The following is a 15867-nucleotide window of genomic DNA, read 5'->3' as shown; positions in this document are numbered from 1 at the left end:
ATTATCTTTCAGATAATGCATCTGCACAATAGTTCCTCAAGTGGCATGCTATCTCCGTGATCCAGCAGACCTGTGAAGATCCGGGGTAGAATAGGTTTTCAGCAACCCATGCTTGCCGTAAAAGACGACTATGCTTGTCGTAAGAGGCGACTAAAGGTATCGGGAGGTCAGGTTCGCTGACTTGGTTGATGCATGTCATAGTATCCCAATTGCGTGAATCGATGCTCATGATGTCAATCCCTGGACTGTCTAGTCCAGACTCGATTATTTACAGACCGCCGTCATATAGCTGGGATATTGCAGAGAGTGGCGTAAAACAACAAACCAACCAACCAACCGTGATCCAGAACTACAAAACCGAACTATGTACATGCAGACACACTGACACAAACACGCGCACACACAGACATGTGCATCAACGTTGCCAGATATGTGCAGTAATCTTCATCGAGACGTTATACCTCATTTCACCTAACCTCACCTAACGTTTAGTTATCACTGACATTGAAACACAGGGGACACAGGTGGGTGACTCAGTCGTCTTAGGCTCCGCAATTCCCTTAAGCATGCTGACCCGTGAAGATTCCGGGGTAGAATAGGTCTTCAGCAACCCATGCTTGCCGTAAAAGGTGACTATGCTTGTCGTAAAAGGCGACTAACGGGATCGGGTGGTCAGGTTCGCTGACTTGGTTGATGCCTGTCATCGATCCCTATTGCGTGGATCGATGCTCATGATGTCAATCACTGGATCGTTTGGTCCAGCCTCGATTATTTACAGACCGCCGTCATATAGCTGGAATATTGCTGAGTGCGGCGTTAAACAAAAAACCAACCAACCAACTTAAGCATGCTACAAACCAAAGACCGTGTGTTCAAATCCGTGATTATGTTTCCAGACTTATCAGCACCATTTTCGTCCTCATAGGATTTACCAATATAGCAGGTAGGTAGGTAGGTTGGTAAACTGGGAGTAAATTAATCCTTTTATAGGCGAAAACCTTCAGGTCCAACGAGACTATGGATGCCTAATGAAATTGCCCCCTTCTGTCGCAAATCATACCGTACAACATGTCAGTTAATGCACGCGGGATTCCAATACTTAAAGTCTCCTTATAAATACATGACATCCGATGATGGAGCAAGAAATAGCTCTGACACGTCGTGACAAGTTGCGATCCGTAAAAAGTGTCATGTATTCATGTTCTTCCAACTTCTCAATGCCTATCAAAGACGTCTCCTTAAAAGTTGGTATTTCCATAGCAGCAACTTCTCTTGCATTTGACTGTATGATAGCATGGGCTTAAGAGACGTATTACACTAGATCCTCTTGAGCAAACATTCTCTTTCAATTCTTACTCTCTGTTGGGTCTAATTCTAGATCACTTGACTGCTTCCTGCTGATGTCAAACGCCGTTCAGCAAACTGTAAAATAATGTTTAATTTATTCACGGAAAGCGATTGATTGGCAAGCTCTTCCAAATTTCTAAAGCAAGATATTAGGAGAAACACACAACGAACGGCGCCCAACGAACAGCAGAACTGGTGTCGCCAATAAAGACGTTCTACAATTGTTAAACGCGAGGGTACTTTGTCATATTTATTAGAAGATCCTTTAGTGATTTTGGGAGTAAGAGTTAATGCTTCCAGTGAATAGATGTGTGTAGGCATGTGTACAAAACCTATTTATCTGCACTGCAAATTGAATGGAGCATAATGGAGGCTCTAGCTGTATCTCAAAGAAACGAAATATATCTCTTAGTGACAAACAACATATGGATAAGGGGTAAAGTTAGATGGAAAACACATCGGGAGTTTTAATAGTTTAAGTTTGTTATATGTTTGATTAATATAATCTTGCTAAATTACTGTCGGAAATGCTAGAAAAATGATTTTCCGGCTTTATTTAGTAAATACGAGTCATGGACTATAAAAAAGATCATATATCAAAATAACGCGAATGTGACCGTGTTGTGCCACCAGCACATATGTCTTGTATTTTACTGGTTTCTCATTGAGCTAAATTTCGTTTCATATGGTCTGAAATCGACAATGACATATATTCCTGTATGGTCGCCTTCAGACTACGAATGGTTGGGGCGACAGTATCTGATTCTCGGACGTTATTAATTTCTTTTATTTCGACTCAAATTCTTCTACAAGTCAGGGTTACCTGCTGCTCATAAAGCTTGCACACTATACGCCTAATCACCCTGTATGAAAGCTGTCTAATATCCTTTTATGTTTTTGAGACCATCCCTATAGCTGCAATGTTTTATTTATCATACCATAAACTTGATCGTTTGAATTGACCATAGCTTGGGCAGTTCTGTAATTCACCCTATCTAAATGAATAAATGCCTCCCCCTCCCTCACTAAAGTGTAAAGAACGTTGGTACATTACCTATTACATATTCCATGTCGTGTACCATGGCTATGGCTGTGCGAGTGTAATGTAACATGCATTATGGACAAGTGTTGACAAAACAAATGCTGTGTCATTTTAGAATTTTAGAATTTTCTAGAATTTTCTCCAAATGAATTTGTGTGCGGATTAGATGTTTTAAGACTACATTTTAAGTATTATAACGGAGTAACGTGCTCATATTTCTATAGTCCGTTTTAGACTGCCTTCATTAAACTTAGAATAAATGTGAACTTCTGTTTTCGTTCGAATCTTTCTCCTCTAAACTTGTGGATAGAACTCCTTGTGACTGAAATTCTTCAAACCACAGGTAGGTCGATCGGTAGTTACTCGATATTTCAATAACAACAGTCCTTTTTTAACAGACAAAAAACATTTTTCTAGCATTTCCGACAGTTCTTTCGATGCTAAATTCTAGACTAAACTAGTGGGCAAAAGAAAGTATACACCCATGTTTGATGGTCAATAAAATGAAATCAAACAGGAGAATGTTATTCAACCATGGTGTAATCGCTAATAGGGTCACATGCGATAGTCCATGTACAATTTCAGTGCGAAGCTCTAAGGAGGTGACGTGCACATAACGTTTACATGAACATGGGGATAGGCAGACCACAGTTCACAGGAATGATCAGAGTCAACCAGGTAGTGTCTTGATAAGTTTGTGTCTTAAACGGATATGTGGTACACTCAGTAACGAGTCCGACCATCGTGAGCACCAGTGCACGCCCTGACTCGCTGCCTCAGTGATGTTGTCAACTGCCTGATGACGTAATCGAGGATCCGATTCATTCAATTCTTAAAGCGTCAGCAAGCTGGTTTGCTGGTTGGTGTGGACGTCTTCGGATCTGACGCTTCAGATGATCCCACAGGTGGGCAATTGGGTTCAAGTCAAGTGAGAGTGCTGGCCACGGAAGAACGCTGGCGTTGTCCGCATTCAAGAAGTTCTGGACGGGCCTTGCAGTGTGATCTAGCGTTGCCATGCTTCATGAGTGTTCCCTGTTGCTGTTAACGAAAGAATGGAAGCACCACGGGCTGAAGAACATCATCCCTGTATCTCTGGCCGTTGTTTGCCACAAATTCTATCCCAAACCATCACACCACCTCCATCACAGGGACGCACTTCTGGAATTCAGCATGGCACCAAACGTTCCCCCCTGCAACTGTATACTCGAGCTCGACCTTCATTGTGAATCAGCTGAAACCTGCTTTCGTGAGAGAAAAGCACTCCCTGCCAATCACGGACATGCCAACATTCCACTGTCCTGGCCCACTGGAGAACTGGAAAAAACGTCCGCCCACGAAAACGGTAGCTGGTCAATTAGAGACAACGGCCGCCGCGTTAGAGAAAACGTCCTTTGTACTTAGAGAAAACGTCCGATATGTTTAGGGAAAACGTCCCCAGATCATAAAATGGCCAAAATACTTTGGGTCTTTAACAATTTACAAGCTTTCTCTATTACCCGCCCATTGCAGTCTTCGACGTCGATGTTCCCGGGTCAATGCTATTCCACGGAAGGAACGGCGAGCTCTAATACTTGCGTCACGCAGACGTTGTAGCACCGTGCCTCGACTGATATGGTGTCCTAACGCCGTTGCTGCCGTTTCCGTCGCCGTGACGAACCTGTTGCGCAGATTGTACGTGTGCAAGTGCCGATCTTCCTGTTGCGTTGTCACTCGTGGTCTGCCCTATCTTGGTCTGTCTTGTGTCCTGCTAGTCTGTCTGACGACCGTTTCCCGTGTCCAGTTTAGGTTTCTTGCGATTCTAGGTGTGGTTGGCTCCCATCTGCTCCATACTTATGGCTCTCTCCCTCTTTGTTCCGGCATATCTTTGGGGTTATTTTTCATTGCATGTGATGTCTTAGTAACGGTTCACCGCCTGTTTATACAATTTCAGCACGTGCGATTTTACGAATACTTTTTAAAGCTGTTGGATAACTTTTGGCCACTGCATGGCATATTTATGGCTAACGCGTTGCGTTTAGAGACTTATTTCGCAGTTCTTGGGCAACTGTTTTAAGCCATTTACCATATACTTTCTTTTCCCCATGAGTTTAGTTTGTTCGGTAGTAGAGACCTCACGGCGAGGAGTAATAATTGTACAAATAACGCGGAACAAATGTATAGATTACCACGTACCATACACAGACAGAGCCATATGGTTTTTTTTGCATTATGAAAATAACTGGAAATGAGAAATTGTCTGTTTTGTCTCTGGTCTGATGAATATCTGGTAGATTAACAACTGCGATTGTTAGTGGTTGTATCCTCGAAGGATACATAAGTTCTACTTCTCTCAAAGTAAATTTAGAGCTATCCCATTTTAATCATAGTATACTGGTTATTTTTAACTGGTTGATAATATTGACTACAATCGCCAGCGACTGAGGGGATGGTGTAAATCCTTCTGGGAAGCCGTGCAGGAATTAGAAGCATTTACGTCCCCACGGTTCCTTGTGTGGTGACCTAACTTTGGCGGCGTGCGATCTATAACCCGTTTTTGTGTTGTTGAATTGTAGTTTATTCTTTTATATGCTCTCAAACTAGTTTTCACTAAAATCTGTGATATTCTGAATAAAAAGGATGTATTGTATTAAGTTTGTTTCGTGATCATGTAAGGTTAAAGTGGTATTTATGAAATATGAGTCAATTTAATTGACAGTTGAATGTTGTCAGGTCCTGGGACCCGTTCCTCAAAGCAATCGTAGGCCCATACTTTAACATAGGCTTACGATCACTGTAGCGCTAAGATCGCTTTGAGGAACGAGGTCCTGGTGATTTGGCGAGATTACTGGTTGTGATGGCATCACTTCATTGTCCGTCTGTCCAGTGAGTGAGTTAATTGGGTTTAACGCCGCTTTGAACAATATTCCAGTTATATCACGGCGTGTCTTTATGTTGTTTCTCCTAATAACTTCATTACCTTTGGATGCCATGTAGAGAACGACACGTGAACGACGTCAATAATTTATAGCGTTATGTCATCTATAGGTTGACGTTGGGAAGGTGACGTTTCATGTATTTCTTAATTTAACAAAGGGCAATGTACAAGAATACAGTTACTTATTTCAAAACTTAGAATTACGGATCATCTGTGTCTCGTAAATACCACCTTCGCCTCATTGACACAGATAAATCGCAAATTCTAAGAGTGAGTGAGTGAAGTGGGTTTAACGCTGCTTTTAACATTATTCTAGCTATATCAGGGCGTTTCAGCTTAATGTGGGAGAAAACCCCGAAGTAATCGTGTCTCAGCCGTTCACCACATCGGTGAAACCCACGAGCACGGGTATTGTACCGACAAACCTTGAAACATAATCGGGGCGAACCGGGATTCCAACCCACAATCATAGGTTTCTGGCGTGCCCAAGGGACGCAACTGTGCACAGCAAATTAGACGACTTAGCCATCCGTGCCCCCACAAATTCTAAGACATCTTGCACGTACATTCAGCAGAAGATTGACACCCATCTGCACCATGAGTGTCCTGGATAACACCGACACTCATGGATAACACCGACACAGAGAAATAAACGTCACCTGTGGAGCTGATAATTATAAAAAAGATACCTTCATTCGTTCCTGTTTTTCTATTTTCAATTATATGACAACTAATAACCATGATCAAAAGATTCGATCCAAGTAGCATCTGGGTCGGACATGCTAAAGTGAAGCAGCTTTGCACAAGGAATTCAAACGGCTAGACAAGAATTATCTCTTCTAAACCCTGTAGGCAGCACTGCTTTTTCTTTCACACTTGAAATGTTACGATTTGTGCAAGCCGAATATACATCCGCACATGACACACGCACATGCAGACGCACTTGGAATCCTTTTTTTTTATCTCTGTAGAATTTAACCGAAAGATTCAAAGATGATACCGCCGTCGTTGCAGATAGTGTTGCTACATTTTGGGGGACGTCTCTGTTCCTTTTTCCAGAAGAGGCACAGTTTCATCCTGTGTTGAGTGTTCCGTATTGATCGCATTAGCATCTCTGATACCGCCACTGATGCAGGTGCTTCTGCTGCAATATTTTTATTTATCAATTAATGACTCGTGGTGCTCGAGAATGTCCTCCAAACTTCATCGATAAACCCAAGCTTGAAGGTCGAGTTAGGAGGGATTTTTCCGCGATCAAAGAAATTTAGCACAGCTCTATATCTCTTTTATGAATAATCCATCCTGCCAAAGTGGATTTCCTGGTATTTCATCATCATGACTGACTGAAACCAACATATACAGTCTAATTAAACGTTCAAGCAAAAACATTCCACGGCAGATGAATGCATAACCTTCTATATCCGGTAGATTTATTTACAGTACTTAAGTCAGGAAATTGCTTCTTGTTGAAAGTTTTCAACTTTTAACCATCCCACGAACAAAACACCAACATACATCTTCGTTGAGAACGTATGGGAATCTGGCATCCAGAGGTTCGACATCAACAAAAGATTAAACAAAACTTTGGTAGGTCAAGTATCGTCAGGGCATGTCACGCTGGAGTTACTCCTGCTGGCTCTACTACACCAAATCAGAACCAGTTGGGACAGTGCGGTTTCAGTGCAGATCGAGAGATATCTGCAGGCTGTGATTGGAGGATATTCTGTAAGAGTTTTATGTCTTTTAAATGTACATCCATCCAGTTTTTCTATATTTAGTACTGTCTTTTTCAACATGATGTCTTATGCTGAATGTGACCACAGCTATTTTCAAGTAGGTGACATTTGGTGCGAAACTGGGGGTGGTGTGTTTAGCTTCCTGTACTCGGAAAAGGAGCTGGCTAAGCTAGTTAATGTTTATGTTTTTATTGCTGCTACAAGGCCAAACTGTGCACACACGTACAGGTTATAGCTGTTGAATGCTTAGTTATATAAAAAAAAAATATATAACGTTACCATAGAAGTCTATGGGAAAACATTTGGTTGTGTGTAACCTGCTGATTCCGCCCGTGCGAACAAAACAAAGGGAATTAATTTTATCAGACAATACTCAACTATTATGACACTATCCCTAAGGACACTTTATTCTCTTTGCTGTCGACTGTGTATAACTTGAGTTCTTTAGAATGCTTTACAAATCACCAAGGGTCTCTTAGTACAATGTAAAAGGCCATTATTTATCACTAAGTTCTTCAAATGTAAACTGATGTTTAAAGATACATAGTCCATATTATCGATATAATAATTAATTCTCAGACATTAAACACAGTATGACTATGGCTAGAAACTGTATCTACATTAGTAATTGGTTTCATGGGGAAAGTAAATCGCCTGATGCATTTTCCAACGTGTAGAAAATAATCAGCCATATGAACGAGTGAGCGAGTATGGTTTTACACCGCTCTTAGCAATATTCTAGCAAGATCGCGGCGGGGGCCACCAGAAATGAGCTTTACACTTTGTACCCATGTGGGGAATCGATCCCGGGTCTTCAGCGACCCTACCGCCCCCAAAATGTACGAAATTAAACATCTAATAAGTGAGAAAACGATACTCGTCCACATGTTTGTGGTCCTCGTTGTTTGACGTGTACCTCGTCATGCATACCATACGGCAAAGTTTCTCGTTTACTACTTGAAGCGCATGTGTGTGTGTGTGCGTGTGTGTGTGTGTGTGTGCGTGCGTGCGTGCGTGCGTGCGTGCGTGCGTGCGTGTGTGTGAGTGTTATGTTATTTACTACTGCAAATGTATGTAGAATAGGTCTTCAGCAACCCATGCTTGCCATATAAAGGCGACTTTGCTTGTCGTAAAAGGCGACTAACGGGATCGGGTGGTCAGGCTCGCTGACTTGGTTGATGCATGTCATCGTATCCCAATTGCGTGGATCGATGCGCATGACGTCAATCACTTGATTGTCCGGTCCAGACTCGATTATTTACAGACCGCCGTCATATAGCTGGAATATTGCTGAGTTCGGCGTAAAGCAACAAACCAACCAACCAGCTGTATGACGGCAGCGCCGTAATCGATTCTTTAAAGTGGGCAAATAAACAGACAGATAGTCAAGTGAACGGTAATATGAAAAACGATCCACGCCGTCAGGGTGCGATTAACCAAATCACTGAGCCTGACCACACGACCAAGGAAACGATCATCAAAGGGCAAGTCAGAACATGGACATAAATTTATCTATCGATTTTTGTTTTGTATATCTTGAGTATATAATTAATTAAAACCCGTGTACCATTAGTGCATTAGAAACAATTTAGTCCTTACCAACATTGTATGTACAAAGTTAAAAAAAACCCGTGAAGATCCGGGTAAAATAGGTCTTCAGCAACCCATGCTTGCCGCAAAAGGCGACTATGCGTGTCGTGAAAAGGCGACTAACGGAATCAGGTGGTTAGGCTCGGTGACTTGGTTGATTCATGTCATCGTATACCAATTGAGAGATCGATGCTCATGATCTCAATCACTGGATTGTCTGGTCCAGATTCGATTATTTACAGACCGCCGCCATATAGCTGAAATATTGCTGCAGCGTGAAGCAAAAAAAAAAAAAAAAAAAAAAAAAAAAATATCAAACTTGAATCATTGTTCAATTCAAATGATGATTCTGTGCTGAAATGAGAAAAGTGTCATATAGACAGGCTTTCCCCACTGAAAGTGTTTCAGTTGTATGTAAATGTAGTTGAAACACATTGACTAACATTACTTTCTCACTCAAAGCCATTAACCATCAGGATCCCTTTAAACCCCCGCTCTTAATGCCGTCGTAATAGCTTTCTAGGACGCATCTCTTCTTCAGTGAGAAGGAATCTGTAATTTGATAAAATTGCATTCACACAGCCGAGTGGTTATAGGGCCACTAAGGGTTATAAATTGACCATTCAGCATTGCTCTTAAAGCACCATTGGCCCCTTGTTAATGGGTTTGTTTCTCACGGCGTATGTTTGTTTTCTGCAACAGCTCCCATTACACTAAATGTTTTGATTGCATATTATAACCGCAGTCTTGTTTATGGCCCTTCGGGGCCGAGGGGACCTTCATAAACACACATGTCAGTATCGCTGCCATAAACACACACACAAACATCAATGGATAATTACAATTCAGATTGGCAAAGAAATGCTTGATATGCAGACGCGGAAACCTTAAAATGAATGTGAGTAGTTATTTGTTATGCCAAATTATGATGAACTAAATGATGGTGTCAGTAGTAGTTGAGCGAGTTATTATCGTATGAATGGTTCAAATCCAAGACGTTTAACACCTTGCTCACACAACGAGGTGAGGTGAAATTGGGTTTAACGTGCATGTACGTGTGTGTGTTTGTGTGGCTGCTTGTACTAGTCTGGACTGATGCTGATTTATAGTGCTAGCTCACTGAGATACCATGCCGCAGTTTAACATGAATACCCCACTCAGACACAGTATACTGACTCCGAGCCGACCAGTCGTTGTTTTAGCCCCTAAATGCCGAGCGCCAGACAGGGTCACAACAAGTACCATCTTTTAACGTCTTTTGGTATGACGCGGCCGGGGATCGAACCCCGGACCTTCCGCTCTCTGGGCGGTCGCTCTACCACTAGACCACGGGCTCACTCAACGAACAAGGATATGGTAGTGGTATTACTCCGAGAGAATGGGAGATTCGAACCGATAATAATAGACTTTTGGAATGTATTTCAGGTATACCTGCACCACGCCGTGTCAGACTGGTATGGAAAAAAAGTTGTACAGATCTTTGACATGTCACTTTGGACCATTGTCTGGTGCTAAAAATCCTTGAAACAGATTCATGGCGAATCTGAGAATTCTTCAACAGGTTTCTGGCAAGCCTAACACTCGCACTACTCAGTAAACAATCTACCCTGTCGTCGTTTTAAAGATGGAATATTGCTGTGTGTGATGTCTAAAAACAAAATACATTTATGATGTACATTAGATGACCTGTTATTTATCTTCTAGCTCAGAGGTTCTTGCGGTAGTTCGTAGCGCCACAGACCGCCTCCATTGTCTAGTGGTAGAGCGTCCGCCCGGAGAGCGGAAGGTCACGGGGTTCGATCCCTGGCTGCGTCATACCAACATACGTCAAAAGATGGTACTTGTTGTTACCCTGTCTGGCGCTCGGCATTAAGGGGCTAAAACAAGGACTGGTCGGCTCGGAGTCAGTATACTGTGTCTGAGTGGGGTATTCATGTTTAAACTGCGGCATAGTATCTTCACTGGTAGCGCCACATTTGTGAGTTTAATTCCATTCATGGACACAAGGTGTGAAGATTTCTTGTGTACCACTGTAATGCTGCAGGAAGGTTGTTAAATCAGCGCCAAAGATATCCACTCATTATTCATGACCTCAGGTGGCTACGAGTGTTGTAATATGACTCGGTTAACATTGACAATTGTGCACAATTCAATTAATTTTTTTGATGACGAATTTCTTATTTGCGCAGTCATCGTGATGACATGATACATCATGACCATCAAAGTTCGGTTTCGGTAATTTTGTAGCTTAAGATTGTGCGATGGTAATTGTTTTTAAGGGGAAATATTAAGATTGAACAAAGAATCATGTGTTTGAAACGTTATTATGTGTCAAAAATACGTTATTTGAAAGTGTTTGATCCTTAATGTGGCAGCATTCCACTTGCGTTTTTTACGCGTTTTCGCGCATTTTTGCATGTCCAGTAGCATTAGTTTCTCAACTCTTTGATTCCTTGTCCTTTTGCTGGTGCAAGGCAACACGATTCCATTCCTTCTAATTGTTAAATATTGATTTTCTCTTTTTTTAAACGTTTGACGTTCTACAATTCTTGAGAGATGACGGTCTTTGATTACGAGACTTCAGAGCACCAGTGCTTTGAAGTACTGTAATGGGGATTGAATAAGGCAGTACACTTCAATAGTTGAGTTTGAGCAGTGTGATTATTCGTTTGGAGAAAGTTACACTTATTGTGCTTTCTTTGGGTGAAGGCGATTACCTGCTGCTGATAATGGTGACTGGTTGTTGTGATTGACTGCTGCTGAGTCTGGTGACAACTTTACATGATTGACTGCTGTTGAGAGTGGTGATTGGTTGATGTGATTAACTCCTGCTAATGACTGATGATTGACTCTATTGACGCTGATTCACTATAAAACCTGATTGATGATTGGCATGTCATGACGGATCTGTGATCATTTGCTGATGAAGACAATGATGGTTATGGACTGGTATTAATTGACTGATAATGCTTGTCAAGTGAGGGGATTGATCTTTAGTGACTGACTGACAATTAGAAGGTTTTGTTTGTTTGTTTGTTGTTTCACGCCGCACTCAGCAATATTCCAGCTATATGACGACGGTCTACAATGTAGAGCTTGACCATCCGAGCCCGTTAGTCGCCTCCTACGACAAGCATAGTTCCCTTTTACGGTAAGCATGGGTTGCTGAAAACCTAGTCTACCCCGGATCTTCACGGGTCGACTATTAGCTGGTGTACACACGCCCAGTAACCACTAGCTATCTCGGCTTTGTCATATTTTGTTCTTATTTATAAGTTTGTTTGTTGTATTATATGAAGGCGGCCTTACGATGAGTCGCCATCAACAAAATCCTCGTTTCGGACCAGCAGATCCAAAAAGTCCCTTCGCAGAACAAGCATAGACTTCTGTAAACCTATTGTAATCGTTGTAAAGTACGAAACCAAAGTTCATTGAAACTGTGTCGTTCATTATATCTTAATTTTGACATTTCCCTTAGAGGACTAATTTGAGACACGACTAACACTTTACTTTCATGAACATCTCATGCCCCGAGTTAAGCCAACTTTTGTTCGATTGTTAACACGTCGTTGTGTGAAGGCAAAGGTCACAGCACAATTGGCATTTGAACACTTTACGATCGACTTAAACGAGGAAATAGGAGTTGACCGACGGCGAGTGTGTATTTGTTTATTTGGAAGATAAACATACTGTGTTTTCAATGTAGAGATAGGTTACCTGTAGATTTAACCCTCATGGTGCCTGGACGTCAGTCAGCCTGCATACCGCTCAGTGCCGCACTGTGATGACGTCGCGGTTTCAAAAACGTATACATTGTATCAAAAGTGTTACAACGTCTTTATTTCTTCACACAGTATAACTAAATTGTATAACATGCAACTCGAAATAATTGTGTTTTTCCGGGGGCACGGGTGGCTCAGCCGTCTAAGGCGCCGCAATTCCCAGTGCTTAGTTGCGTCCCTTGGGCATGCCAGAAACCTATGATTGTGGGTTCGAATCCCGGTTCGCCCCGATTATGTTTCTAGGTTTGTCAGCACCATACCCGTGCTCGTGGGTTTCACCAAAGTGGTAAACGTCTAAGACCTGCATCACTTCGGGCTTTCCTCCCACATTAAGCTGACACGCAGTGATATATATAACTGGAATACATGTTCTGTTAAAAGCGAGGTTAAACCCAACTCACTCACTCACTCACTTATTGTGTTTCCATCAGTATCTAAAGTCACCAAATCCAAAAGATCTTTGCACTGCCTAGCCATTGATGAAAGTGCTGGTATTATAAGTTCCCTACGTTTCTACATTAATCGCAATATGGAAGCACCCGTATATGGCAGCCAAAGTCAAGTAAGCGCCCTTGTTTGAAATCTAAATGTCCAATAAGTCATATCATTGGCAAGTACATGTCCTAACAGTGATAGAAATATGACATTGATGTTGAAGTACACATTAACTGAGAATTTTCCGTAAGTAAAATTTACCGATAAAAAATCCCGATGAAATTGTGCGTGTTTTTGACGTCAAAACAAAATTGACGAAAGTGGTCGTGATTAATTCATACGCAGACTGTTCCAAAGATTATGTCACAATACAAATGAAAGTTTGGAATGTATATCTTGAAGAAATCACGGCTACGTCCAAGTATGTTTCAGTGACCGTGCTCTTTTATTAGTGATAAAAACAACATTATTATTTCTTAATAATTAACAAGATCATACTAACGTAATACCACCCAAGAGTAAGTACATGTATATTTCATCAAAACGTTTTATGGGCAGCAAGTCTATTCAACGAACCTATTTTCGATCACTCGCAACTCGGGCACCATATGTCATTGCTTCGTTGTGCAGTCACACAGACCGCTTATTGATGCTTCGGGTGTCATGATGTATTGTTAATGGTTTAAATCTAACATTTAAAAAGCTTGAAACGAGATGTAATTGGACAATTTTAATACTTGAATTTGAAAGTTCAAGAAGAGTAGAGTAGGCTATATTTAATACAAGCAAACAATGACACAGTACAGGTGAAAGAAGGCAACATTATTGTTTTACGGACATAATTATAAATAATGTCTAGATTTAGTGAAAGAGAACTAATTACGAAAATATCAATAACTATCATAGTGTTCAATGTATATACGTATACAGTTCATGTGCTCAAAACTCGGAACAAATTTGTTTCACTTTGACCACTAGAAACAAACATCCTCGTCTCAACTAGTATTTTGTTTAATATTGGATCCATTTTGACAGCTTTCTCACTGTAAAACATTCCATTCCCTTACTCAACTAAATGCACATTATTTTCTTGGCATATCAAGCCTTCGAACAGATATGAAAAGCACATGTCAATATAGATTCTACCAAAATTGGAAAACTGCGCCAAATATTCTAACAGTGTTAGTCAAGTGATAAGCGGTCTCATTTACTCGTCGGTCGCCGTAGAAATTTTCCAAGCGTGATGTACTAGATATCTACTTTCTAGTTCAGTCAAAGAGAAGATTGTTATTTGGAAAATGAAATCACGTGTAACCTTTTTACTATCACAACATTAGATCAGCTGTTTCATGTGACGTCATCCACGTCACAACACGCGAGGTCAAATCACGCGCACCTGTCCAGACGACAAATTCACAGTGGCGGGAAATCACTGACCGTCTATTAGCCTATTCGAATATAATTGCTGATTGTAACGAAAAAAAAGGTTTACTGATTGCTGACATTGAGTTGAAGACTTGCAATAGATTATCATACGTTAATCGAGAGTACAGTGCACATCAATAATTTGTAAATCTAAATAATATTAGATCTAATATCCATGGCAGAATGTTGGAAATACGAGCTGTCGTGTTATGATAATATATTCCATTTTCTGAAGAGATAAGTAATGTGTATTTGATGATGTATATGCATACACAATTGGTTATCAATTATCTTGTACAATCACAGCATGTACCATGTACATAAGACTCACGGAAAATACTATTTAAGCAAACCAATCATAGCGCCATCATCACAGTTTCAATGAAAGGAAAAACAAATCGAAATCGAACCTAACAGCATGGCGTATCCATGAGCGGTTAACCCAAAAACAAAAAGGTATTGCTGTCATCATTGTCGAAGTTATATGTTGATGTTTTCAGTAGTTGTATTATGTTTGTATCGCGTGTACCATCGACAGAAACGGGGGCCGAGCTACCACTTTTGAAACCGGCCTTGACACAATTTGTTTACAATATGGCGTCGACTCGCGTTAGATGGCGTGGCCACACTTTTGAATTCTCCTTTTGCAACAAAATTTGAAAGAGTAAGGGCAAGTCATTCACAAGGTCAGGTAGTTTGAACAATCACACATGACCCTTAGTCATTTTATATGAAAAAAGAAGCAGTTATTTGTCTATACGGGCGAGAATGTTGGGCAACCTGTAGACAAGAAATCAGAATCAGAATCAGTTTATTCTCAGAAACCACAAAAGGTGGTACAAGAGCATATTACAATAAATAATTATGCATATGTACAAAAGGCAGACAAGATGGCAATTAATAACAACATGTGATTACCTAGCATTTTTAATACTAATGGATATTTTTACAATAAATCTCGATAATTTTTTTAGATCCTGTGTGTTTGTTGTTGATAAGAGTTTTACAAATTTTATAATATTTGGCCATTCAGTATAATATGGTGAGAGAAATGTTCGCCTCTCTCTTTTAAAATAATTACATCTGAATAAGTAGTGAAATTCATCAGCAATAGATGGGGAATTACATAATTTACAAGTTCTATTTCCCTTTGGAATATTTTTCCATCGGCCAGTCTCATTAGGTAAATTATGATTACAGGTTCGAAATCGTAGGAATTGTTATTCGTTTTGGCAATAGAAGATATTTATCGAGAAACGGAGTGTCCTTTAAATGTTTATAGTATAAGCCTTTAGGACTAGAATTAACGTCACTTCTCCATTTCTGAAAAAAAGTGATTTTTAAGTATTTGCTCTACTTCTGACACTAGCCACGTTGTGCAGATTGACGGATTGTTAAATACATAAGATAATCCAATACTGTCTAATATATCCATAACACATCTAACCCAGGAATTTGTTGACGCAATAGTCTTGTTCCCGTTAATTGACAGATATTGATATAACAGCTGTGAAAGTTTATACACACCAGTTTGATATGTTAATTTGTGCCAGAAAGATATCATTCGTTTACAAATTATTATTCTTAATGGTAGCC

The sequence above is a fragment of the Haliotis cracherodii genome, unplaced genomic scaffold (genome assembly GCF_022045235.1).
Source record: "Haliotis cracherodii isolate W230 unplaced genomic scaffold, xgHalCrac1.p SCAF_11, whole genome shotgun sequence".
Lineage (NCBI taxonomy): Eukaryota > Metazoa > Mollusca > Gastropoda > Lepetellida > Haliotidae > Haliotis > Haliotis cracherodii.
Note: the sequence above shows the minus strand (reverse complement) of the source record.